We start from the raw sequence: 26,090 nt of genomic DNA, 5'->3' as shown, positions 1-26,090 counted from the left end.
ACGTGGTTATGCAACGCGGGGACGGCACACCGGGAGAAATAGTGGCGGCTGGGGACCGAGTAACGTGGGACAGCTGCCGCCATCAGGTCACGGAATGCTTCTGTCTCCACCAGCCTAAAAGGCAACATTTCCAGCGCAAGCAGTCGCGAAATGTTAGCATTTAGAACTGTGGCATGTGGGGTGTTGGCAGTGTATTTGCGCCTGCGTTCAAAGGTTTGCTGAATGGATAACTGAACGCTGCGCTGGGACAAGGACGTGCTTGATGATGGTGTTCTTTCTGCGTAGGCAACGACAGGTGCAGGAGTGGAGGAGGCTTGTTCGCAGGCAGCCTGGACAGGGGATTGGCTCGCATGCACAACCAGCGAAGACGTAGCAGTGACATCAGCAAGCACTGCTCCTCGACTCTGTTGTACTTCCCACAAAGTCGGGTGCTTGGCTGACATGTGCCTGATCATGCTGGTGGTGGTCAGGCTGCTAGTTTTGGTACCCCTGCTGATGCTGGCACGGCAGGTGTTGCAAATGGCCTTTTTTGAATCATCTGGATCCAACTTAAAAAACTGCCAGACTCGGGAAGACCTAACATTTGTACAGGCACCTTGTGTCGTCGTGTTGTTCCGGGGAACGGTTGCCTGACTTCTGCCTGGGGCCACCACCCTGCTTCTTACTGCCTGTTGTGATGCTACGCCTCCCTCCCCCTGTGCACTGCTGTCCTCGCTCTGCATATCCTCCTGCCAGGTTGGGTCAGTTACTGGATCATCCACCACGTCGTCTTCCTCTTCCGCACCCTGCTCCTCCTCCTGACTTCCTGACAATTGTGTCTCATCATCGTCCACCACTTGTTGAGACACGTTGCCAACTTCATGAGAACGTGGCTGCTCAAATATTTGGCCATCTGTACAGACGATCTCCTCATGACCCACTTCAATATGAGCTGGCGAGAGGCCAGAATGTGTGAATGGAAACGTGAACAGCTCTTCCGAGTGTCCAAGTGTGGGATCATTAATGTCCGAGGAGGACATGTACTCAGCCTGGTGGTAGGAAGGAGGATCAGGTTCAGAAATGTGCGGTGCAGTATCACGGCTACTGACACTTGACCGTGTGGAAGACAGAGTGTTTGTGGTGGTGCCAATCTGACTGGAAGCATTATCTGCTATCCAACTAACAACCTGTTGACACTGGTCTTGGTTCAAGAGCGGTGTACTGCTGCGGTCCCCAAGAATTTGGGACAGGACGTGCGAGCGACTAGATGTGGCCCTTTGTTGTGGCGAAATTAGAGCTTGCCCACGACCTCGGCCTCTGCCTGCACCACCATCACGTCCACTTCCTTGTTCCTTGCCAATGCCCTTGCGCATTTTGCAATGCTGTGCACTGCTGACGTGTATATTCACTACTTGTGCGTTATATCAAAGTTTCTGGAAATTGCACACAAGTGCACCTGTACGCTGCCACCAACAGGCACACACGTGCGGTTTTAAAAACCAAGCACGGACGCAATAAGAACCTAACAGGTTTTTTTGGGGAGCGACAATTACAGACAAGTCAGACACTATCTGGACTGTTTTACACTGTGTACACCAGCCCCAGATATGATGAAGGCTGGTATACGGTCACCACTACCCTGCCTGCCTGCCTGCCTGTATACTGGTACAATAGTCCTGACAAGGACTCTTTTGGTCACTAGCCTGTATTCAGACCTGGCTATACCCTGCCTGTATATAGCAACAATAGTCCTGAGAAGGACTCTGCTACTGTACTCCGACCTGGCTATACCCTGCCTGCCTGTATACAACTAGAATAGTCCTGAGAAGGACTTTTGGTCACACTGTTTGCAGCCCTGCAACTGAAAAAGCTATAAAGGGCCGCAAAGCTTTCCCTGAATCAGCGACACTCTCCCTGCACTGACAGTCTGGATAGCTGTGAGCAGAGCACAGCGCGCCGGCCGATATAAAGGCTCGGTCACGCTGTGCAGGCCGGCCAATCACTGCAATTCCACAACTAACAGGGCTGTGGCATTGCAGTGGTCTGCCAGCCAATCCCTGCATGAGGGCTGGCTCTCAAAAGAGCGCCAACATGCAGAAATGAAGACCACGAGTACAGCACGAGTATCGCGAGATTACTCGGTCCCCGCCGAGCAGCCCGAGTACAGCGATACTCGTGCGAGTACCGAGTAGTTACAAGCATGCTCGCTCATCACTAGTAGGTACCTGTCCGCGCATAAAATTGTAGGCTGTTCAGCCCACATAGAAGCCATTTATAGTCTGCACTACTATCTTCAGCAGCACAGTAACAGTTCCACATTAACTGTGCTCCTCAGTGGCTTTTCAGCCCACATACAGGCATTTAGGTAGCAACCCAGCAGGCATAAGGGATACACCTTGACGCTGGCTGCTGGGCTCTAATAAAACTTGCCTTTTTAATGCTATAAGTATCATTTCCTTAGTAGTATTTGATGTCCAAGTTCTTAAATTAAATGTTTGCAAACCTTAGTCTCTCAGAGTGCAGCTGTATGTTTGTTAGAGTATATTTCATGTTCAGTTTGTACTTGTTCACATTTGTTTTTAGGAAGTGCTGTCCAGTTTTTCATATTACATTAAATAGACAGGCATTTAGGTTAAAATCAACCTTTATTTTTGACCACTCAATTAAAATATCACAAATTTCTATAAATATTATGCAACTTAAATCTATTATTTTTAGGACTGTTGCAATGGCCTGATTTTTAACTATTCTTCATTATTCCCCCAAACTTTCTCTAAAATACATCTGAGGTCAAAAACTTTGAGTCCAATTTCTTGAACATGTTCTGCTACTGTATTTTTACCATTTCACCATACCTCTTACTCTCTCTTACTTTTCTCTCCTTTAATCTCTCGTTCTTTTTCCTTTTGCATCTTTACACTGTATAACCGATTAGCAGACTAGTGTTCATTTAGCCGAATACTAATCAAACTTGAAGTCTGCCCTACATATACCTTGCCACAAGGGCATTTTAGTAAATCCACAACATTTTTTGTTTTACAAGTGAAAAAGCCAGCTACTTTTATTTTATTACTATGGACAGGATGACATATACTATCCCTCTTGACTGAAATTACAATTTTAACTTCCCAAACATGGAAATGTCTCCTTTACTGGGGTATTAGAAAAGTTTGCTTCAGCATTTTATTCCTATTTATGGTCAGCTCTAATCCTGTGCTTCACCAACGATTATAGTAATAAAAACTGGTGGAACCTTAAATACTGTTTAAAGCTGTTGAGTTCTCTAATCAATAAATGCCAATGTTTAAAATAACCTGTCTTGCTAACCATCTGAGAATGATGGTCATACAGTGAAATAGATGTCCCTTGCGCACTCTTTTTTTTATCTACTACAGGTGTTGTATTCTTTTCACACTGCATTCGTCTCACTTCTACCATCCAGATGTCATCTCTATTGTAGCCATGTTGCACAAATACAGTATATGCCGATTAATCATGTAGAACTGGTAACCTTAACCAGAAAACAGAAATCACTGACCTTTCTAAGCAATAGTGGGAACGTGTCACAGACCTGTCCAAAAATCATAGGCAAAATAGCAGTATCCTACATTATTTTATCCAATAAAATTTTTGACCCCATGATAGAAACTCAATGGATCTCATTCCAGAAATTACAGATTATAACAGAGTCTAATGGGTGGTACTTTTGTCTGGTATTTAAGCAGTGCAGCTGTTACGGTTGCTGCGAGCACTGGAGACTATGTCCAGATTTCTTGCTACTGCACATGTGCGAGCGCTGGAGACTAAGTCCAGATTTCTTGCTACTGCACATGTGCGAGCGCTGGAGACTAAGTCCAGATTTCTTGCTACTGCACATGTGCGAGCGCTGGAGACTAAGTCCAGATTTCTTGCTACTGCACATGTGCGAGCGCCGGAGACTAAGTCCTATCTTGGAGCCATTGCACATGTGCGGGTGACATCATCGCTGACACGAGGTCACATGTCTCTGACACCTTCTATGCCGATTGGTCGCTGGTCATGTGCTTGTGATGCCTTGCTCGGTGATAGGCCAGCATGACGTCACTCCTGTCGTTCTGGCAGCGGATTGGCTCTGGTGTCCTCCATCTTGGATGAGGCACAGAGTCTATATAAGACCCTGATACACGCCGCATGGCGCTCAGTCCTCTTGGTTCATGCATAAGAGTAGACGCTCTGTGCGCGTTCCTCTAGGCATTCCTCTGTCTATGCTAGGTGAGCGCTACCGGCAGGGTAGCGTTCTTATACCTTACAGCTTCGGCTGCTGTCCGTATCCTTACCTCTTAGGGGAGCGGACATAGGCAGGTGCCTGAGGCACATGGTCTGGCTGGGCCTTGTGGTTCGACTCGTAGGTGGACGTTGCCGCTAGGGTAACGTTCCTTATACTGCGTCTGGCAGTTGTTCGTATCCTCGCACACTAGGGGAGCGAACAGAGGTAGGAGCTTTGTGCGGCTTACGCTGCTGTTCGTCTCTTTTGCACCACTAGAAGAGCGGACCTAGGCAGGTGCCATATCTAGTGGTTCGTGTCCTCGCACACTAGTGGAGCGAACGCAGGTAGGAGCTTTGTGCGGCTTACGCTGCTGTTCGTCTCTTTTGCACCACTAGAAGAGCGGACCTAGGTAGGTGTCATTTCGCACACATTGCCTTTGTCTCTGTGATTATTAACAGAGATCATTCCACACACCCTCCAAGTAAGGGAGGAATTGCTTTACTTACTTATTATATCCTTCTGTGAGTTAACAGAGGTATTGCACTCTGCCATAGTCTGCAGCAGAGTCTTTGCACGGTGGACCCTGACTGTCTGATACTCCTTTAAGTTATTATCAGACAGCCCCCCGTAACAGCAGCACTGAGTTAATTTAGTTATATTTCAATTAATATTCAATTAATAGGAAAAACAGTGGAATTAAAAATATCAGTGTTAACAGTGCTTTAACAAATTATTGGTCGGTAAGCCATGATCCCCAAAACCTCACCTTTGTTTTCTCTGCATAAACTTGGCCAACGATTACATGATTCTTTTCGGAGTGTGATTTATACCCAGGTAGTGGCATTTCATTATAGCCTTATGAGTCTCCCAGATAATAGAAAGCTACACCTACCTATTCAGACAAATGGTGTATAGAACTCCCTTTTTTGAGTTAGGTCAATTAGGAAAGTTTTGTTTAAGTGTTGGCAACAGATTCCTTGGTTTGTTAATCGTATAGTGATATTGACTGCATTAGAGCATGGTCAGACCATTGGGTAGACATGATTTTGACAGCTCTAAAGAGGGCAGCCCTAAGATTAGGCATGAGCCCAAAAATTGTGTGGAGATAGTGAGGATGTAAATAGAAGTTAAATAGTGTAGCATATAGATTCTTTATTTAGCACAAGTAAAACAGTGCAAATTTTCAAATTAGTTTATGAAAACAAGACAGCAGTGTTGTTGCTGATTAGGGTAAGTGTCTATCCAAGATGAAAATATAATCTATTCAAGCTGTCTGAAAAATAGACATTAAAATCTCATGAAAAAAAAAAGAGGGAATCCAGCTCCATCAAAAATGCAGACTTCTTTATTTGGATGTATGTAACACACAGGACTTTATGTTGGCATGTGTTAGCTTCTATGTGTTTCAAGTGACACACACCCTTAGTCATGATGCTAACATATGCCAACATGAAGTTTTAATCTTATGCCATGTGTGTTACATACAGTACATCCGAATAAAGGAGTCTTCATGTCCATGGAGCTGGATTCCCTCTTTTTTTTCATAAGTTTCTGAGCTTTAGCAAAGCCAACCTTTCATGCACTGGATAGCAGTAGAGCTCAGCGAATAGTTAAATATTCGAGTTCGGATTATTAGAGCCAAATAATTTCTAATATTCATGTATTCGTACGAATAACAAACCTTATGCAAGTCAAAGGAAAACTCAAATAATTTTCAGGAGGACCTTGGAAGTAGTTCTAAAAGGGCTGTAAAGATGCTCCAATGGATGGAAAAGTGCTGAAACCGAATGTGAACAGTATGAGGAAAGTGCTTGGATGCATTTCTAACTCACACATAGTGTGTTGGCACTGGCAACCATGGCACTACAGACAAAAGACAATTTGGAGACCCTACTTGGAGGATCCACATTTCTAAAAATAAAAGTCCAGCAACAGGAAAAGTGGCAAAAGTTGTCAAAGACTACAACTAGTCCAAAAAAGCAACCTGGATGCTTGGTCCCAACCCTGTAACAAGGCCTGAACCAACATTTCTACCTTCACAAGACACAGATAAATGATAGACAGGCGTAGGCCTCATGTTGCCAGAAGCCTGGCGCTACAGGAAAAAGACAATTTGGAGACCCTACTTGGAGCCTTCGCATTTCAAAAAATTATGGTCAGGCAACAGGAAAAGCGGCAACAATTGGCACAGACTACAAATAGTCAAACAAAGCAACATGGATGCTTTGGACTGGCCGTGTAACAAGGCATTAGCCAACATTTCTACCTTCACCAGAGACAGCAAGCTGACAGACAGGCATAGACCTCTTGCTCCCAGAACCCTGGCCCTATGCCATCGCTTAGTCTGCACAGTCTGAGACTGGGGTGGCAAAGTCGTTGGACATCCACGACTTTTCAACTTTATGAAAGTTAGGCAATATACATTGCATTGTATGCAGAAAGCAGGACAGCTACATCAATTCCACCTCTCATTTCAACATAGTGATCTTGCACAGCAGTTAAGTATGGTCCATGCAACACACAGGATGTGGTCTGTCATTTTCATTTAAAAAAAAAATCACAAGATGCATGAGTGACAGGCATAGGCCTCTTTCTCACAGAACCCTGGCACTACAGACAACACACAATTTGGAGACCCATATTGGAGTATTGATATTTAAAAACCTTTGAGGCAGACAGCAGGACAGTGGCATCACACCCCCCCACACCTATTTCCCTAAAGTGTGTTTGCACAGCAAGGAACTATGGTCCATGCAACACACAAGATATGGGCTGGCATTTTCATTTTAAAAAGTGAGCACACAGTGACCACACAGCAGTGTATCCAGGTAATACTCCCCTAGAAATTGCTGTACAACCAAGTTGATCCATACAGTGCATATATGATGTTGCCCAGGTGTAATGCTACCAGCAGGTTTCCACCTTTATCGCACAAGGCCTTTCCTGGATCCAGGTTTAGTGGAGACAGTTATTGATCAAACTGGTCCTTGATAGTGATCCACAACTCAGTAGCTGTGTGACTGCATTCTAGAAAGCATATAAATTTAAGCACTGTCTGATTGTGTTTACTTAGACACAGGATGTGGGCTGGCATTTTCATTTTAAAAAATCAAGAGATGAATGAGTTACAGGCGTAGGCCTCTTGCTCACAGAACGGTGGCACTACAGACAAGACACAACTTGGAGACCCATGATATTTAATAACCTTGCAGGCAGACAGCAGGACAGTGGCATCAATTCTCCCCCATTTCTCCATAGTGTGTTTGCACACCATGGAAGTATGTCCATGCAACACACAGGATATGGGCTGGAATTTTCATTTAAAAAAACCAAGAGATGATTGAGTGACAGGCTTAGGCCTCTTGCTCACAGAAGCCTGGCAGTACAGACAAGACACAAGTTGGACACCCATATTGTAGTCTTGATATTTAAAAACATTTTAGGCAGACAGCAGGACAGTGGCATCAATCACCCCCGATTCCCCCGATTTCTCCGTAGTGTGTTTGCAGAGCAGGGAAGTATGGTTTATGCAACAAATAGGATGTGGTCTGGCATTTTCATTTAAAAAATCAAGAGATGTAAGATCAAGGTTTTATTTTTGTGCCGACAGAGTCATGTGAGGGCTTGTTTTCTGCCTGATAAATTGAACTTTTTATTGGTACCATTTTGGGCCAGATAATATTTTTTGATAGCTTTCTATTCTGGTTTTTGTGAGACAGAATCAAGAAGAAGCAGCAATTCAAGGACTGGGTTTTTATTTACGCTGGCCAATCAGTAAAGGTTGTTGGATAAAATGTGTATCACACGAGGGTCTTGCCACAGACACTTACTGTATACATGAACTGTGCCATATGGGCCAAGCTGCAAACAGGCAAAGGTTCTGTATCCCCACCAGGGGGATCAATACTAATCCTCTCCTCATGCTGACTCACCTCCTCCTCCTCCACCTACTCCTCTCCAGCCCATAAATGCTGGACAGACATGAAGCTGGGGTTGAGAGTAGAGCTGAGCGCGGTTCGTGGTTCGTGGTTCTCCAGTTCGCGGTTTGAATGATTTTGGGGGGTGTTCTTAGTGGCATCCTAAAAGTGGCTGTTGGACTTCCATTAGTGTCCCACTGGTGCAAATTTATTTGCAGCACCTCTGCATTGCACACTGAAACTCATTGTTACTAAGCCATTATACTAGCAAACACTGAGGAAACTTAGATAAAAATTGGAGGACAAGGAGTACAGTGCAAATAAGTTTAATAAAGGGTAACTGGCACAAGAAGGATTAGCGGCAGACAGGCCGGCAGATAAAACAATTGTACATAATCACCAATATATGTTACATACATATAGAAAAATAGTAAGTCACAGGCTGGGTCAATGTTAATACATACAAAAAGGCATCCAGCACAAATTGGGCATGATGTAAAGTTTAGACAATTGTTACATATGGACAGAGGATAAAAACCAGCACTAAATAAGTACTAAGGTACATGTATGTACTCTGAGGTAGCAGGGATACATTCAGTATATACAATGAGACCCAAATATCACTAGTAAGAAGCTACAGGTGCTGGTAAGAAGCAAACTCTGCAATAACAGAGTGAATGGTTAAACAAAAGTCAAGGCTTGATAGTCAAAATGGACATATTTAGCCACCAAGAGGTGCTAAATGGATGCACATAAACAGTCAGATATAGGTATGAGACAAAAACATTGAATTAAAACCCAGCCAATTGAGTAAACATACCCATAGAAAGTACAAAGCCGGCCTGATAACAGCAGAGCGGACCCCCCGGTGAGAGCCCTGAAACTTAAAGGTAGGGCGCATGCGCGGAACACGGGGACGCGTCACCCGCGAACCGCGCATGCGCGCAGGCGATAATGACGCCGACAGAGCCGGGCCATCAGGCCACTGACGCAGCCGCGCCGACAGGGGGAGGAGAAGCGGGAGCAAGCATAAAAGACACAGATACATAGTTATGAAGGGTATGACATGAGTAGGAGAGCCTATACTATGACACAAAATATGCAATATAGTACCCCACTTGTGGCACAAAAGGGAATAGTTAATGTATAACCATAGCACAATGTCCATGATGATGATCGAGAATATATATAAGTAAATATAAACACTGTGCCACTAACGGGAAGACAGATATTATAACACAAGACATTTGGTATCACTTCAAAGTGTCCTAGTCGTGGCACAAGAGGAAAAATGATCGATATATGATATATGAGCTCCACATCCATAATTGAATCAAAAAGTATAGGTAAAAAGGTATAAGCAGTGTGACACTGAGGACAGATCATATACTATAACCTAAAGAATCAAATATACAGCCAGTATCCTTAGTCGTGGCGCAAGAGGGACTAACTAAATAACTATCAAAAGTGCCACACTGACGGAGAACATATATTATAACAAGGACATTCAATATAACTTCAAAAGTCCTAGTCGTGGCAGGGGAGGGAAATAATCAACATATAACAACTCCGTAATCATATGACATTGATCGAAGAGCATATATTAAAACACAGAGTATACAGTGTTACTACAAGTAACCCAGTCGTGGCATAGAGAGGAAGGTAATCAATGTATAAAAGGCTCCATGTCGATGTTCGGTGTCAAAAGTGTGGTTCCAAAAGAGTGCCAGCAAAGTTGAATCAGTGATTCTAAAAAAGGAAAAATATACAAAAATAATTAATGCAGCACCTCTGCATTGCACACTGAAACTCATTGTTACTAAGCCATTCTAATAGCAAACTATGCTGCCAGTTTAAGGGCCGTAGTTGCATTGTCAGGGATAGTTATTGTTGTTTATTCTGCTGTTAATAAATATAGACCACCGCTGCAATCTACACCACCTCTCAATTTTTACTACCACATTTTAAGTGCCCAATCTTGTCGCAATCAAAATGAGTGGCAAAATGACAGATGCTGGTGGAAAGGGGAAGAGGCGTGTGGAAAAGGAAAAAAAGGGTTTGTCCATGGGGAAGGTGGCAAAGCTCCATTAACATCTGCTGAAGATAGACCATTTTCCAGCAAAAGTAAGATGTCTACTACTTACCGTGGACAATCCGATGTGCTCCCTTTTTTACGGACACGAACAACTGGAACAAAGGTAGATGATGGCCAAAAAAAGAAAATGCTTGAATGGATCTCAAGTGGACCAACAAGTGCCGTCTCCGCCACCTCAACTACCGCATCCAAAAAACACCAGTCCTCTGAGTTGTCATCCCAATCACACTTGCTTTCTCCCAGCTCTGAAGTCTCCATCCACCCTGCACAGTATGGTTGAACTGAGATGGCTGAGTCTGCAGAGCTGTTCAGTCACACTATAGCCTGGGAATCAGAGGTCTGCTCCCAAGCTACAGTGAGTACAGACCAGGAAATTGTCTGCAGTGATGCCCAGAACCTTTGTGACTCTGATTCAGGCCGTGAGGACTAGAGATGAGCGAACCGGTCGCGGTTCGGCTCGAGGTTGGTTCGCCGAACGGACCTCCCGTTCGAGTTCGGTTCGTCGAACGTTCGACGAACCGAACTCGAACTGCATAGGAAACAATGGCAGGCAATCACAAACACAGAAAAACACCTAGAAAACACCCTCAAACGTGTCCTAAAGGTGACAAACAACTCAAACACATTGGAAAGTGACAAGGACATATACTCATGCGAAAACAAAACAGCTGGACAAGGAAAAAGAGGAGGACACACAGATATAGGCATGGCACGCCCTTCTAAAATCATGTAAAACACCGCAAGGTGACTCCAAGCGGAGTCTCCCTTTTTTCCAAAAATTGGGCCACACACACACCCACCCCTTCAGTTGTAGCACTTGTGCCCCAGTTGCACACTTCACAGCTACATTTGCATCAAGCACATTGAAAAATACGCCATAATTAACCGTCCCCAGGATGACACCAGGGTAGGTAGCTAAGTCTTTCCTGATCCCAGCTCTGTTCATCTTGGCTTCTTTTAAAAACACATCAAGCAAGGGTTACTCCAAGCGGAGTCTCCCTTTTTTCCAAAAATTGGGCCCCACACACACCCACCCCTTCAGTGGCAGCAGTTGTGCCCTAGTTGTACACTTCACAGCTACATTTGCATCAAGCACATTCAAAAATACGCCATTCTTATCCATCCCCAGGATGACACCGGGGTAGGTAGCAAAGTCTTTGCTGACCCATGACTTGTTCATCTTGGCTTCTTTTAAAAACAATGTAAGCAAGGGTTACTCCAAGCGGAGTCTCCCTTTTTTCCAAAAATTGGGCCCCACACACCCACCCATTCAGTGGCAGCAGTTGTGCCCCAGTTGTACACTTCACAGCTAGATTTGCATCAAGCACATTCAAAAATACGCCATTCTTATCCATCCCCAGGATGACACCGGGGTAGGTAGCAAAGTCTTTGCTGACCCATGACTTGTTCATCTTGGCTTCTTTTAAAAACAATGTAAGCAAGGGTTACTCCAAGCGGAGTCTCCCTTTTTTCCAAAAATTGGGCCCCACACACCCACCCATTCAGTGGCAGCAGTTGTGCCCTAGTTGTACACTTCACAGCTACATTTGCATCAAGCACATTCAAAAATACGCCATTCTTATCCATCCCCAGGATGACACCGGGGTAGGTAGCAAAGTCTTTGCTGACCCATGACTTGTTCATCTTGGCTTCTTTTAAAAACAATGTAAGCAAGGGTTACTCCAAGCGGAGTCTCCCTTTTTTCCAAAAATTGGGCCCCACACACACCCACCCCTTCAGTGGCAGCAGTTGTGCCCTAGTTGTACACTTCACAGCTACATTTGCATCAAGCACATTCAAAAATACGCCATTCTTATCCGTCCCCAGGATGACACCGGGGTAGGTAGCAAAGTCTTTCCTGATCCCAGCTCTGTTCATCTTGGCTTCTTTTAAAAACACATCAAGCAAGGGTTACTCCAAGCGGAGTCTCCCTTTTTTTCCAAAAATTGGGCCCCACACACCCACCCATTCAGTGGCAGCAGTTGTGCCCCAGTTGTACACTTCACAGCTACATTTGCATCAAGCACATTCAAAAATACGCCATTCTTATCCGTCCCCAGGATGACACCGGGGTAGGTAGCAAAGTCTTTCCTGATCCCAGCTCTGTTCATCTTGGCTTCTTTTAAAAACACATCAAGCAAGGGTTACTCCAAGCGGAGTCTCCCTTTTTTTCCAAAAATTGGGCCCCACACACCCACCCATTCAGTGGCAGCAGTTGTGCCCTAGTTGTACACTTCACAGCTACATTTGCATCAAGCACATTCAAAAATACGCCATTCTTATCCATCCCCAGGATGACACCGGGGTAGGTAGCAAAGTCTTTGCTGACCCATGACTTGTTCATCTTGGCTTCTTTTAAAAACAATGTAAGCAAGGGTTACTCCAAGCGGAGTCTCCCTTTTTTCCAAAAATTGGGCCCCACACACCCACCCATTCAGTGGCAGCAGTTGTGCCCCAGTTGTACACTTCACAGCTAGATTTGCATCAAGCACATTCAAAAATTCGTCATTCTTATCCGTCCCCAGGATGACACCGGGGTAGGTAGCAAAGTCTTTCCTGATCCCAGCTCTGTTCATCTTGGCTTCTTTTAAAAACAATGTAAGCAAGGGTTACTCCAAGCGGAGTCTCCCTTTTTTTCCAAAAATTGGGCCCCACACACCCACCCATTCAGTGGCAGCAGTTGTGCCCTAGTTGTACACTTCACAGCTAGATTTGCATCAAGCACATTCCAAAATACGCCATAATTAACCGTCCCCAGGATGACACCAGGGTAGGTAGCAAAGTCTTTCCTGATCCCAGCTCTGTTCATCTTGGCTTCTTTTAAAAACAATGTAAGCAAGGGTTACTCCAAGCGGAGTCTCCCTTTTTTCCAAAAATTGGGCCCCACACACACCCACCCCTTCAGTGGCAGCAGTTGTGCCCTAGTTGTACACTTCACAGCTACATTTGCATCAAGCACATTCAAAAATACGCCATTCTTATCCGTCCCCAGGATGACACCGGGGTAGGTAGCAAAGTCTTTCCTGATCCCAGCTCTGTTCATCTTGGCTTCTTTTAAAAACACATCAAGCAAGGGTTACTCCAAGCGGAGTCTCCCTTTTTTTCCAAAAATTGGGCCCCACACACCCACCCATTCAGTGGCAGCAGTTGTGCCCCAGTTGTACACTTCACAGCTACATTTGCATCAAGCACATTCAAAAATACGCCATTCTTATCCGTCCCCAGGATGACACCGGGGTAGGTAGCAAAGTCTTTCCTGATCCCAGCTCTGTTCATCTTGGCTTCTTTTAAAAACACATCAAGCAAGGGTTACTCCAAGCGGAGTCTCCCTTTTTTTCCAAAAATTGGGCCCCACACACCCACCCATTCAGTGGCAGCAGTTGTGCCCCAGTTGTACACTTCACAGCTACATTTGCATCAAGCACATTCAAAAATACGCCATTCTTATCCGTCCCCAGGATGACACCGGGGTAGGTAGCAAAGTCTTTCCTGATCCCAGCTCTGTTCATCTTGGCTTCTTTTAAAAACACATCAAGCAAGGGTTACTCCAAGCGGAGTCTCCCTTTTTTTCCAAAAATTGGGCCCCACACACCCACCCATTCAGTGGCAGCAGTTGTGCCCTAGTTGTACACTTCACAGCTACATTTGCATCAAGCACATTCAAAAATACGCCATTCTTATCCATCCCCAGGATGACACCGGGGTAGGTAGCAAAGTCTTTGCTGACCCATGACTTGTTCATCTTGGCTTCTTTTAAAAACAATGTAAGCAAGGGTTACTCCAAGCGGAGTCTCCCTTTTTTCCAAAAATTGGGCCCCACACACCCACCCATTCAGTGGCAGCAGTTGTGCCCCAGTTGTACACTTCACAGCTAGATTTGCATCAAGCACATTCAAAAATACGTCATTCTTATCCGTCCCCAGGATGACACCGGGGTAGGTAGCAAAGTCTTTCCTGATCCCAGCTCTGTTCATCTTGGCTTCTTTTAAAAACAATGTAAGCAAGGGTTACTCCAAGCGGAGTCTCCCTTTTTTTCAAAAAATTGGGCCCCACACACCCACCCATTCAGTGGCAGCACTTGTGCCCTAGTTGTACACTTCACAGCTAGATTTGCATCAAGCACATTCAAAATCCACAAGCATTTACTCTCCCCAGGATGACACAGGGGTTGTAAATTCCTTCTGGATCCATGACTTGTTCATTTTGATGAACGTCAGTCTGTCCACATTGTCACTGGACAGACGCGTGCGCTTATCTGTCAGCACACACCCAGCAGCACTGAAGACACGTTCAGAGACAACGCTGGCAGCTGGACACGACAAAATCTCCAAGGTGTAAGTTGCGAGCTCTGGCCATTTTTCTAGGTTTGAAGCCCAAAAGGAGCAAGGCTCCAGTTGCACAGTCATGGCATCGATGTTCATTTGGAGATACTCCTGTATCATCCTCTCCAGCCGTTGACTATGTGTCAGACTTGTTGTCTCTGGTGGCCTTGCAAAGGAGGGTCTAAAAAAATTATGAAAAGATTCCATAAAATTGCTGTTACCAGCACCAGATACGGTCCTACTGGTACGTGTAGACTGTTGAAGATGACGAGACCGTCCCATGTTTGTCAAGTTACAACTGGGAGATTCACTCCCTGCACCTGCACGGTTGTTTGATGGAAAAGCAGATCTAAGATCGAGTAACAGCTTCTGCTGATACTCCTGCATACGTGCGTCCCTTTCTATGGCTGGAATTATGTCACAAAATTTGGACTTGTACCGGGGATCTAATAGTGTGGCAAGCCAGTAGTCATCATCACTTCTAATTTTGACAATACGAGGGTCATGTTGGAGGTAGTGCAACAAGAAGGCACTCATGTGTCTTGCGCAGCCATGTGGACCAAGTCCACGCTGTGTTTGTGGCATAGAGGTGCTAACCGTTCTTTCTTCCTCTGACATCTCCCCCCAACCTCTTTCAACTGAAATTTGACCAAGGTCTCCCTCATCTGCTGAGTCTTCCATGTCCATGGACAGTTCGTCCTCCATTTCTTCATGTCCTCCTGCACCTTCCTCAACATCTCGCCTGCTACCATGCGCCCTTGTTGATCCCTGTACCCCATGCTCCCATGCCTGGCGCCTTGGTGATGATGAACGTCTGGACCTTGGTGATGTTGTTGTGTCTTGCGCATATGAATCCTCCTGTAGCTCATCCCCTTCCTGTTGTCCCACCCCCTGACTCCGAATAGTGTTTAGCGTGTGTTCCAGCATGTAAATGACTGGAATCGTCATGCTGATAATGGCATTGTCAGCGCTAAACATATTCGTCGCCATGTCGAAACTGTGCAGAAGGGTGCATAGGTCCTTGATCTGAGACCACTCCATCAGGGTGATCTGCCCCACCCCTGCATCTCGTTGGCCCAGGCTATACGTCATGACGTATTGCACCAGGGCACGGCGGTGCTGCCACAGTCGCTGTAACATGTGGAGAGTTGAATTCCAGCGTGTCGCCACATCGCATTTCAGGCGATGAACCGGCAGGCCGAAAGACTTCTGGAGCGATGCAAGTCGCTCAGCTGCGGCGCTTGAACGGCGGAAGTGAGCAGACAGTTTTCGTGCCCTGTTCAGAAGGCCATCTAGGCCGGGATACTGTGTTAAAAATTGCTGCACGACAAGGTTCAACACGTGAGCCATACAAGGTACGTGTGTCACCTTGCCCAGGCGAAGGGCCGCACCCAGGTTTGCAGCATTGTCGCACACGGCCTTACCAGGCTGCAGGTTGAGTGGAGACAACCATTTATTAAACTCGGACCGCAGAGCTGACCACAACTCCTCAGCTGTGTGACTCTTATTCCCAAGACATGTCAAGCTAAAGACCGCCTGATGCCGTTGCGCTCTGCTGCCAGCATAGTAATGAGGGGTGCGTGATTCCTTCTGCGCAGTGAGAACGCTGGTGGCCTGACCAGGCAGGCTTGGGGCGGAGGTGGAGGACCCAGATGAGGTGGAGGATGCAGAAGCAGTGGCGGAACTTGGACAGACAGAGGATTGACACACAAGTCGTGGGGACGGCAAGACTTGTGCAGCAGACCCTTCACCATCTATCACCATAGTTACCCAGTGCCCAGTCAGCGACATGTAACGTCCCTGTCCATGCTTACTGGTCCAAGTATCGGTGGTGAAATGCACCCGTTCACACACAGAGTTTCTCAAGGAAGCGGTGATGTTGTGTGCGACATGCTGGTGTAGCGCGGGCACACCTTTCTTAGAGAAGTAGTGGCGACTAGGCATCTGGTACTGGGGCACAGCGACAGACATAAGGTCTCTAAAATCCTGTGTGTCCACTAGGCGGAAAGGCAGCATTTCGGTAGCCAACAGCTTACAGAGGGATAGAGTCAACCTCTTAGCTTTGTCATGGGTCGGAGGAAGTGGCCTTTTATTTGACCACATCTGAGGGACAGAGATCTGGCTGCTGTGTGTAGACGGTGTTGAGTAGGGTGTCCCTGGAAAAATGCAGGTTTGTGAGGAAAGTGCAGGCGGAGACATGATGTTGCCTTCATCCAACGTTGGTGCTATCGATGTCTGAGAGAGCTGTACACACTCACTTGTTTCCCCTTCCAAACCAACTGACGACCTTACAAGCAAACTGCCTGTTGCGGTTACAGTGGTGGAAGTTTTGCGTGGAAAAACAGGTGTGACAGCTGTCCCCACAGTCCTAGAAGATGAAGAGCGCGCGGATGCACTGGAAGGGGCGGGCGGTGGATCGTTCGCTCCGCTAGGCCGCATTGCAGCACGGTGAGCTTCCCACCGGGACTTATGATATTTAGTCATGTGACGATTCATGGAAGAAGTTGTCAAACTGCTGAGGTTTTGACCTCTACTAACAGAATCATGACAAATGTTACATATCACATGAGTTGGGCGATCTTTTTCGATGTGAAAAAAGGACCAGGCTAGGCAAGGCTTAGAGGCCATGCGACCTGTTGATCCACCCCGAATAATGCTCATAGGCAGAGTGGTGGCTGAGGATGCAGTTGTAGACGTGCTACCAGTGCTCCGACTCTGTCCAGGAAGGCGCAAGGTAACTTCGTCGTCGGTTGCATCCTCCTCCACCGCCTCTGTTGACCTCCTCGAGTGCCTGACTGGGGGTTGACAGTAGGTGGGATCTAGAACGTCATCATCAATTGTTGTGTTTGCACTCCCCTCCCCCTCAGACCGAGCCTCTTCTTGCCCTGACCGAATATTTAAGTTGTCATCCCAATCGGGTATCTGCGTCTCATCTTCATCAGTATGTTCCTCATTGTCTATAACCACAGGTGTTACAGTTTGTGACAAAGGGTCAACATTATGCTCAGAAACTTGGTCCTCACGGCCTGAATCAGAGTCACAAAGGTTCTGGGCATCACTGCAGACCATTTCCTGTTCTGTACTCACTGTAGCTTGGGAGCAGACCTCTGATTCCCAGGCTATAGTGTGACTGAACAGCTCTGCAGACTCAGCCATCTCAGTTCCACCATACTGTGCAGGGCTGATGGAGACTTCAGAGCTGGAAGAAATCAAGTGTGATTGGGATGACAACTCAGAGGACTGGTGTTTTTTGGATGCGGTACTTGAAGTGGCTGAGAGGGCACTTGTTGGACCACTTGAGATCCATTCAAGCATTTTCCTTTTTTGCCCATCATCTACCTTTGTTCCTCTTGTTCGTGTCCGTAAAAAAGGGAGCACATCGGATTGTCCACAATAAGTAGTAGACATCTTACTTTTGCTAGTAGATGGTCTATCTGCAGCAGATGATAATGGAGCTTTGCCACCTTCCCCACTGACAAAACCTTTTTTGCCTTTTCCACCACGCCTCTTCCCCTTTCCACCAGCATCTGTCATTTTGCCACTCATGTTGATTGCGACAAGATTGTGGACTGAAAATGTGGTAGTAAAAATTGAGAGGTGGTGAAGATTGCAGTGTTGGTCTAGCTTTATTAACAGCAGAATAATAAAGAATAAATATCCCTGACAATGTAACTTAGTTATAATTAGTTGGAGTGTGCAACGCAGGCAGACGTGCTGCAAATGTCTTGGCACTAGTGGGACTAAAGCAAAGTCCAATAGCCACGTATAGGATGCCACTAGGTACACTGAGTGTTTGCTAGTATAATGGCTTAGTTATAATTAGTTGGAGTGTGCAACGCAGGCAGATGCGCTCTGCAAATGTCTTGGCACTAGTGGGACTATAGCAAAGTCCAATAGCCACGTATAGGATGCCACTAGGTACACTGAGTGTGTGCTAGTATAATGGCTTAGTTATAATTAGTTGGAGTGTGCAACGCAGGCAGATGCGTTCTGCAAATGTCTTGGCACTAGTGGGACTAAAGCAAAGTCCAATAGCCACGTATAGGATGCCACTAGGTACACTAAGTGTTTGCTAGTATAATGGCTTAGTTATAATTAGTTGGAGTGTGCAACGCAGGCAGATGCGCTCTGCAAATGTCTTGGCACTAGTGGGACTATAGCAAAGTCCAATAGCCACGTATAGGATGCCACTAGGTACACTGAGTGTTTGCTAGTATAATGGCTTAGTTATAATTAGTTGGAGTGTGCAACGCAGGCAGATGCGCTCTGCAAATGTCTTGGCACTAGTGGGACTATAGCAAAGTGCAATAGCGACGTATAGGATGCCACTAGGTACACTGAGTGTGTGCTAGTATAATGGCTTAGTTATAATTAGTTGGAGTGTGCAACGCAGGCAGATGCGTTCTGCAAATGTCTTGGCACTAGTGGGACTATAGCAAAGTCCAATAGCCACGTATAGGATGCCACTAGGTACACTGAGTGTTTGCTAGTATAATGGCTTAGTTATAATTAGTTGGAGTGTGCAACGCAGGCAGATGCGCTCTGCAAATGTCTTGGCACTAGTGGGACTATAGCAAAGTCCAATAGCCACGTATAGGATGCCACTAGGTACACTGAGTGTGTGCTAGTATAATGGCTTAGTTATAATTAGTTGGAGTGTGCAACGCAGGCAGATGCGTTCTGCAAATGTCTTGGCACTAGTGGGACTAAAGCAAAGTCCAATAGCCACGTATAGGATGCCACTAGGTACACTAAGTGTTTGCTAGTATAATGGCTTAGTTATAATTAGTTGGAGTGTGCAACGCAGGCAGATGCGCTCTGCAAATGTCTTGGCACTAGTGGGACTATAGCAAAGTCCAATAGCCACGTATAGGATGCCACTAGGTACACTGAGTGTTTGCTAGTATAATGGCTTAGTTATAATTAGTTGGAGTGTGCAACGCAGGCAGATGCGCTCTGCAAATGTCTTGGCACTAGTGGGACTATAGCAAAGTCCAATAGCCACGTATAGGATGCCACTAGGTACACTGAGTGTGTGCTAGTATAATGGCTTAGTTATAATTAGTTGGAGTGTGCAACGCAGGCAGATGCGTTCTGCAAATGTCTTGGCACTAGTGGGACTAAAGCAAAGTCCAATAGCCACGTATAGGATGCCACTAGGTACACTAAGTGTTTGCTAGTATAATGGCTTAGTTATAATTAGTTGGAGTGTGCAACGCAGGCAGATGCGCTCTGCAAATGTCTTGGCACTAGTGGGACTATAGCAAAGTCCAATAGCCACGTATAGGATGCCACTAGGTGCACTGAGTGTTTGCTAGTATAATGGCTTAGTTATAATTAGTTGGAGTGTGCAACGCAGGCAGATGCGCTCTTCAAATGTCTTGGCACTAGTGGGACTATAGCAAAGTCCAATAGCCACGTATAGGATGCCACTAGGTACACTGAGTGTTTGCTAGTATAATGGCTTAGTTATAATTAGTTGGAGTGTGCAACGCAGGCAGATGCGCTCTGCAAATGTCTTGGCACTAGTGGGACTATAGCAAAGTCCAATAGCCACGTATAGGATGCCACTAGGTACACTGAGTGTGTGCTAGTATAATGGCTTAGTTATAATTAGTTGGAGTGTGCAACGCAGGCAGATGCGTTCTGCAAATGTCTTGGCACTAGTGGGACTAAAGCAAAGTCCAATAGCCACGTATAGGATGCCACTAGGTACACTAAGTGTTTGCTAGTATAATGGCTTAGTTATAATTAGTTGGAGTGTGCAACACAGGCAGATGCGCTCTGCAAATGTCTTGGCACTAGTGGGACTATAGCAAAGTCCAATAGCCACGTATAGGATGCCACTAGGTACACTGAGTGTTTGCTAGTATAATGGCTTAGTTATAATTAGTTGGAGTGTGCAACGCAGGCAGATGCGCTCTGCAAATGTCTTGGCACTAGTGGGACTATAGCAAAGTGCAATAGCCACGTATAGGATGCCACTAGGTACACTGAGTGTGTGCTAGTATAATGGCTTAGTTATAATTAGTTGGAGTGTGCAACGCAGGCAGATGCGTTCTGCAAATGTCTTGGCACTAGTGGGACTATAGCAAAGTCCAATAGCCACGTATAGGATGCCACTAGGTACACTGAGTGTTTGCTAGTATAATGGCTTAGTTATAATTAGTTGGAGTGTGCAACGCAGGCAGATGCGCTCTGCAAATGTCTTGGCACTAGTGGGACTATAGCAAAGTCCAATAGCCACGTATAGGATGCCACTAGGTACACTGAGTGTGTGCTAGTATAATGGCTTAGTTATAATTAGTTGGAGTGTGCAACGCAGGCAGATGCGTTCTGCAAATGTCTTGGCACTAGTGGGACTAAAGCAAAGTCCAATAGCCACGTATAGGATGCCACTAGGTACACTAAGTGTTTGCTAGTATAATGGCTTAGTTATAATTAGTTGGAGTGTGCAACGCAGGCAGATGCGCTCTGCAAATGTCTTGGCACTAGTGGGACTATAGCAAAGTCCAATAGCCACGTATAGGATGCCACTAGGTACACTGAGTGTTTGTTAGTATAATGGCTTAGTTATAATTAGTTGGAGTGTGCAACGCAGGCAGATGCGCTCTGCAAATGTCTTGGCACTAGTGGGACTATAGCAAAGTCCAATAGCCACGTATAGGATGCCACTAGGTACACTGAGTGTGTGCTAGTATAATGGCTTAGTTATAATTAGTTGGAGTGTGCAACGCAGGCAGATGCGTTCTGCAAATGTCTTGGCACTAGTGGGACTAAAGCAAAGTCCAATAGCCACGTATAGGATGCCACTAGGTACACTGAGTGTGTGCTAGTATAATGGCTTAGTTATAATTAGTTGGAGTGTGCAACGCAGGCAGATGCGCTCTGCAAATGTCTTGGCACTAGTGGGACTATAGCAAAGTCCAATAGCCACGTATAGGATGCCACTAGGTACACTAAGTGTTTGCTAGTATAATGGCTTAGTTATAATTAGTTGGAGTGTGCAACGCAGGCAGATGCGCTCTGCAAATGTCTTGGCACTAGTGGGACTATAGCAAAGTCCAATAGCCACGTATAGGATGCCACTAGGTACACTGAGTGTGTGCTAGTATAATGGCTTAGTTATAATTAGTTGGAGTGTGCAACGCAGGCAGATGCGCTCTGCAAATGTCTTGGCACTAGTGGGACTATAGCAAAGTCCAATAGCCACGTATAGGATGCCACTAGGTACACTGAGTGTGTGCTAGTATAATGGCTTAGTTATAATTAGTTGGAGTGTGCAACGCAGGCAGATGCGTTCTGCAAATGTCTTGGCACTAGTGGGACTAAAGCAAAGTCCAATAGCCACGTATAGGATGCCACTAGGTACACTAAGTGTTTGCTAGTATAATGGCTTAGTTATAATTAGTTGGAGTGTGCAACGCAGGCAGATGCGTTCTGCAAATGTCTTGGCACTAGTGGGACTAAAGCAAAGTCCAATAGCCACGTATAGGATGCCACTAGGTACACTAAGTGTTTGCTAGTATAATGGCTTAGTTATAATTAGTTGGAGTGTGCAACGCAGGCAGATGCGCTCTGCAAATGTCTTGGCACTAGTGGGACTATAGCAAAGTCCAATAGCCACGTATAGGATGCCACTAGGTACACTGAGTGTTTGCTAGTATAATGGCTTAGTTATAATTAGTTGTAGTGTGCAATGCAGGCAGACGTGCTCTGCAAATGTCTTTGCACTAGTGGGACTATAGCAAAGTCCAATAGCCACAGATAGGATGCCACTAGGTACACTGAGTGTTTGCTAGTATAATGGCTTAGTTATGAGTTGGAGTGTGCAGAGGACAAGAGGGTACAGTGGCAGGATTGTGGTGCTCTGGGTAGAGGAATGGAAGCCTGCCTTTCTATTCCCTCCTAATGGTGAAATGCAGGGAGGAAATCCCTGACCTTGGCTGCACAGACGCTGGCGCTGTTTTCAGGACCTGTCACCTTAACTCTGACCCTGCCGGTTTGAGCCCTTGACTGCTATAAAGTGCTCTCCCTATGCTGTCTAACGCTGTGTATGCAGCGCATACAGCTGTATCGGCTATAGGACTCAGGATGACGGAGCTGCGACAGTGATGTCTGACACCCAAGACGCAGAAGGCAGATAATGGCGTCCGTGAAGAAAATGTCCGGTTTTATAATGCAGGGACATGTGACATGCAGATCCTATCACACATGCCGTTGCTTCTCTGGCTCAAAGTCCACTTAGCTGTGTGTGTGTCTGTGATTGGCTGACATGCTGGCCCGCCCCACAAGACGCGCGCGCTTAGGGAAGGAAGACAAGAAAAAAAAAAAAAAAAATGGCGATCGCCATTATAGAAACAGCAGTGATCTGAAGGCGCTGTTCACGCACACTATACACTGAAATGTGATAATAGTTTGATTCACAGAGTGACTTACACTATTACAGCAGAAACCAAGCTATGATTTAGCTGTTTTTTGGCTGCTAGAACCGTTCTCGAACGTTTCTAGAACTATCGAGCTTTTGCAAAAAGCTCGAGTTCTAGTTCGATCTAGAACATGCCCCAAAATCACTCGAGCCTAGAACTGGAGAACCACGAACCACGAACCGCGCTCAACTCTAGTGAGGACCAAGTTTCTGAGCATAATGTTGACCCTTATTCACAAACTGTAACACCTGTTGTTATAGACAATGAGGAACATACTGATGACATTGAGACACAGATACCAGATTGGGATGACAACATAAATATTCAGTCACGGGAAGAAGAGGCTCGGTCTGAGGGTGAGGGGAGGGCAAACATAACAATTGATGAGGAAGTTCTAGATCCCACCTACTGTCAACCCACAGTCAGGCACTCGAGGAGGTCAACACCAACAGATGCAGTGGAGGAGGATGTAACTGATGATGAAGTTACCTTGCACCTTCCTGGACAGAGTCGGAGTACTGGTAGCACGTCTACAACTGCATCCTCAGCCACGGCTCTGCCTCTGAGCACTAGTCGGGGTGGATCAGCAGGTCGCATGCCCTCTAAGCCTTGCCTAGCCTGGTCCTTTTTTGACATAGCAAAAGATCGCCCAAATTATGTGATTTGTAAAATTTGTCGTGATTCTGTTAGTAGAGGGCAAAACCTTAGCAGTTTGACAACTTCTTCCATGAATCGTCACATGAATAAATATCATATGTCCCAGTGGGAAGCTCACCGTGCTGCAATGCGGCCTAGCGGAGTAAACCATCCACCGCCTGCCCCTTCCAGTGCATCCGTGCGCTCTTCATCTTCTAGGACTGTGGGGACAGCTGTCACACCTGGTTTTCCACGCACAACTTCCACCACTGTAACCGCAACAGGCAGTTTGCTTGTTAGGTCGTCAGTTGGTTTGGAAGGGGAAACAAGCGCGTGTGTACAGCTCTCTCAGACATCGATAGCACAACGTTGGATGAAGGTGACATCATGTCTACGCCTGCACTTTCCTCACAAAGCTGCATTTTTTCAGGGACACCCTACTCAACACCGTCTACACACAGCAGCCAGATCTCTGTCCCTGATATGTGGACAAATAAAAGGCCATTTCCTGCAACCCATGACAAAGCCAAGAGGTTGACTTTATCCCTCTGTAAGCTCTTGGCTACCGAAATGCTGCTTTCCGTCTGGTGGACACACAGGATTTTAGAGACCTTATGTCTGTTGCTGTGCCCCAGTACCAGATGCCCATTCGCCACTACTTCTCTAAGAAAGGTGTGCCTGCGCTACACCAGCATGTCGCACACAACATCACCGCTTCCTTGAGAAACTCTGTGTGTGAACGGGTGCATTTCACCACCGATACTTGGACCAGTAAGCATGGACAGGGACGTTACATGTCGCTAACTGGGCACTGGGTAACTATGGTAATAGATGGTGAAGGGTCTGCTGCACAAGTCTTGCCGTCCCCACAACTTGTGTGTCAATCCTCTGTCTGTCCAAGTTCCGCCATTGCTTCTGCCTCCTCCACCTCATCTGGGTCCTCCACCTCCGCCCCAAGCCTGCCTCGTCAGGCCACCAGTGTTCTAACTGCGCAGAAGGAATCACGCACCCCTCATTTCTATGCTGGTAGCAGAGCGCAACGGCATCAGGCGGTCTTTAGCTTGACATGTCTTGGAAATAGGAGTCACACAGCGGCTGAGTGGTGGGCAGCTCTGGGGACTGAGTTTGGTAAATGGTTGTCTCCACTCAACCTGCTGCCTGGTAAGGCCGTGTGCGACAATGCTGCAAACCTGGGTGCGGCCCTTCGCCTGGGCAAGGTGACACACGTGCCTTGTATGGCTCACGTGTTGAACCTTGTTGTCCAGCAATTTTTAACACACTATCCCGGCCTAGATGGCCTTCTGAACAGGGCACGAAAACTGTCTGCCTACTTCCGCCGTTCAACCACCGCACCGCTGCTGAACGACTTGCATCGCTTCAGAAGTCTTTCGGCCTGCCGGTTCATTGCCTGAAATGCGATGTGCCGACACGCTGGAATTCGACTCTCCACATGTTACAGCGACTGTGGCAGCACCATCGAGCCCTGGTGCAATACGTCATGATGTATAGCCTGGGCCAACGAGATGCAGAGGTTGGGCAGATCACCCTGATGGAGTGGTCTCAGATCAAGGACCTATTCATCCTTCTGCACATTTTCGACATGGCAACGAATATGTTTAGCGCTGACAATGCCATTATCAGCATTAAAATTCCAGTCATTTACATGCTGGAGCACACGCTAAACACTATTCGGAGTAAGGGGGTGGGACAACAGGAAGGGGAGGAACTACAGGAGGATTCATATGCGCAAGAGACAACAACATCACCAAGGTCCAGACGTTCATCATCACTAACTCGGCAGGCATGGGTCCATGGGGGACAGGGATCAACAAGGGCGCATGGTAGCAGGCGAAATGTTGAGGACGGTGCAGGAGAACATGAAGAAATGGAGGACGAACTGTCCATGGACATGGAAGACTCAGCGGATGAGGGAGACCTTGGTCAAATTTCAGTTGAAAGAGGTTGGGGGGAGATGTCAGAGGAAGAAAGAACGGTTAGCATTACTATGTGTCACGCTCTCCGGCTCCCCTGCCATGCTCCCCGGCTCCCTTGCCATGCTCCACGGCTCCTCTGCCATGCTCCCCGGCTCCCCTGCCTTGCTTACCGGCTCCCCTGCCACGCTTTCCCGCTCTCAGGTCGCGCTCCGCCGCTCCCGTGCCAGGCTTCCCGATCCCCCGCTCCACAGCCTTCGTGCCCCATCACCTGCGGTCCCCAGGCAGCCCGGTCCCCGCTCCCGGCACCCATCGGCAGCGCTGAGCCAGTCCAGTACTCCTGCCTCCTGTGCACCTCTCCCTGCTCTGGCTTCTGGCACCCGGGCCTCGCGCATGCGCATTAGGGCGCGCGCGCGGTCATTGACCCTCTCTTAAAGGGCCAGTGTCCTCCAACAGGATATTGAAGAATCAGGTACAGGGTATATAGGGGGATCCTTTCCAAGTGGGCGGGGCCTGTTCTTTGTGTTTGCTAAGC

This window comes from Anomaloglossus baeobatrachus, chromosome 3 (genome assembly GCF_048569485.1).
Source record: "Anomaloglossus baeobatrachus isolate aAnoBae1 chromosome 3, aAnoBae1.hap1, whole genome shotgun sequence".
Lineage (NCBI taxonomy): Eukaryota > Metazoa > Chordata > Amphibia > Anura > Aromobatidae > Anomaloglossus > Anomaloglossus baeobatrachus.
This window is presented reverse-complemented; position numbering follows the sequence as displayed.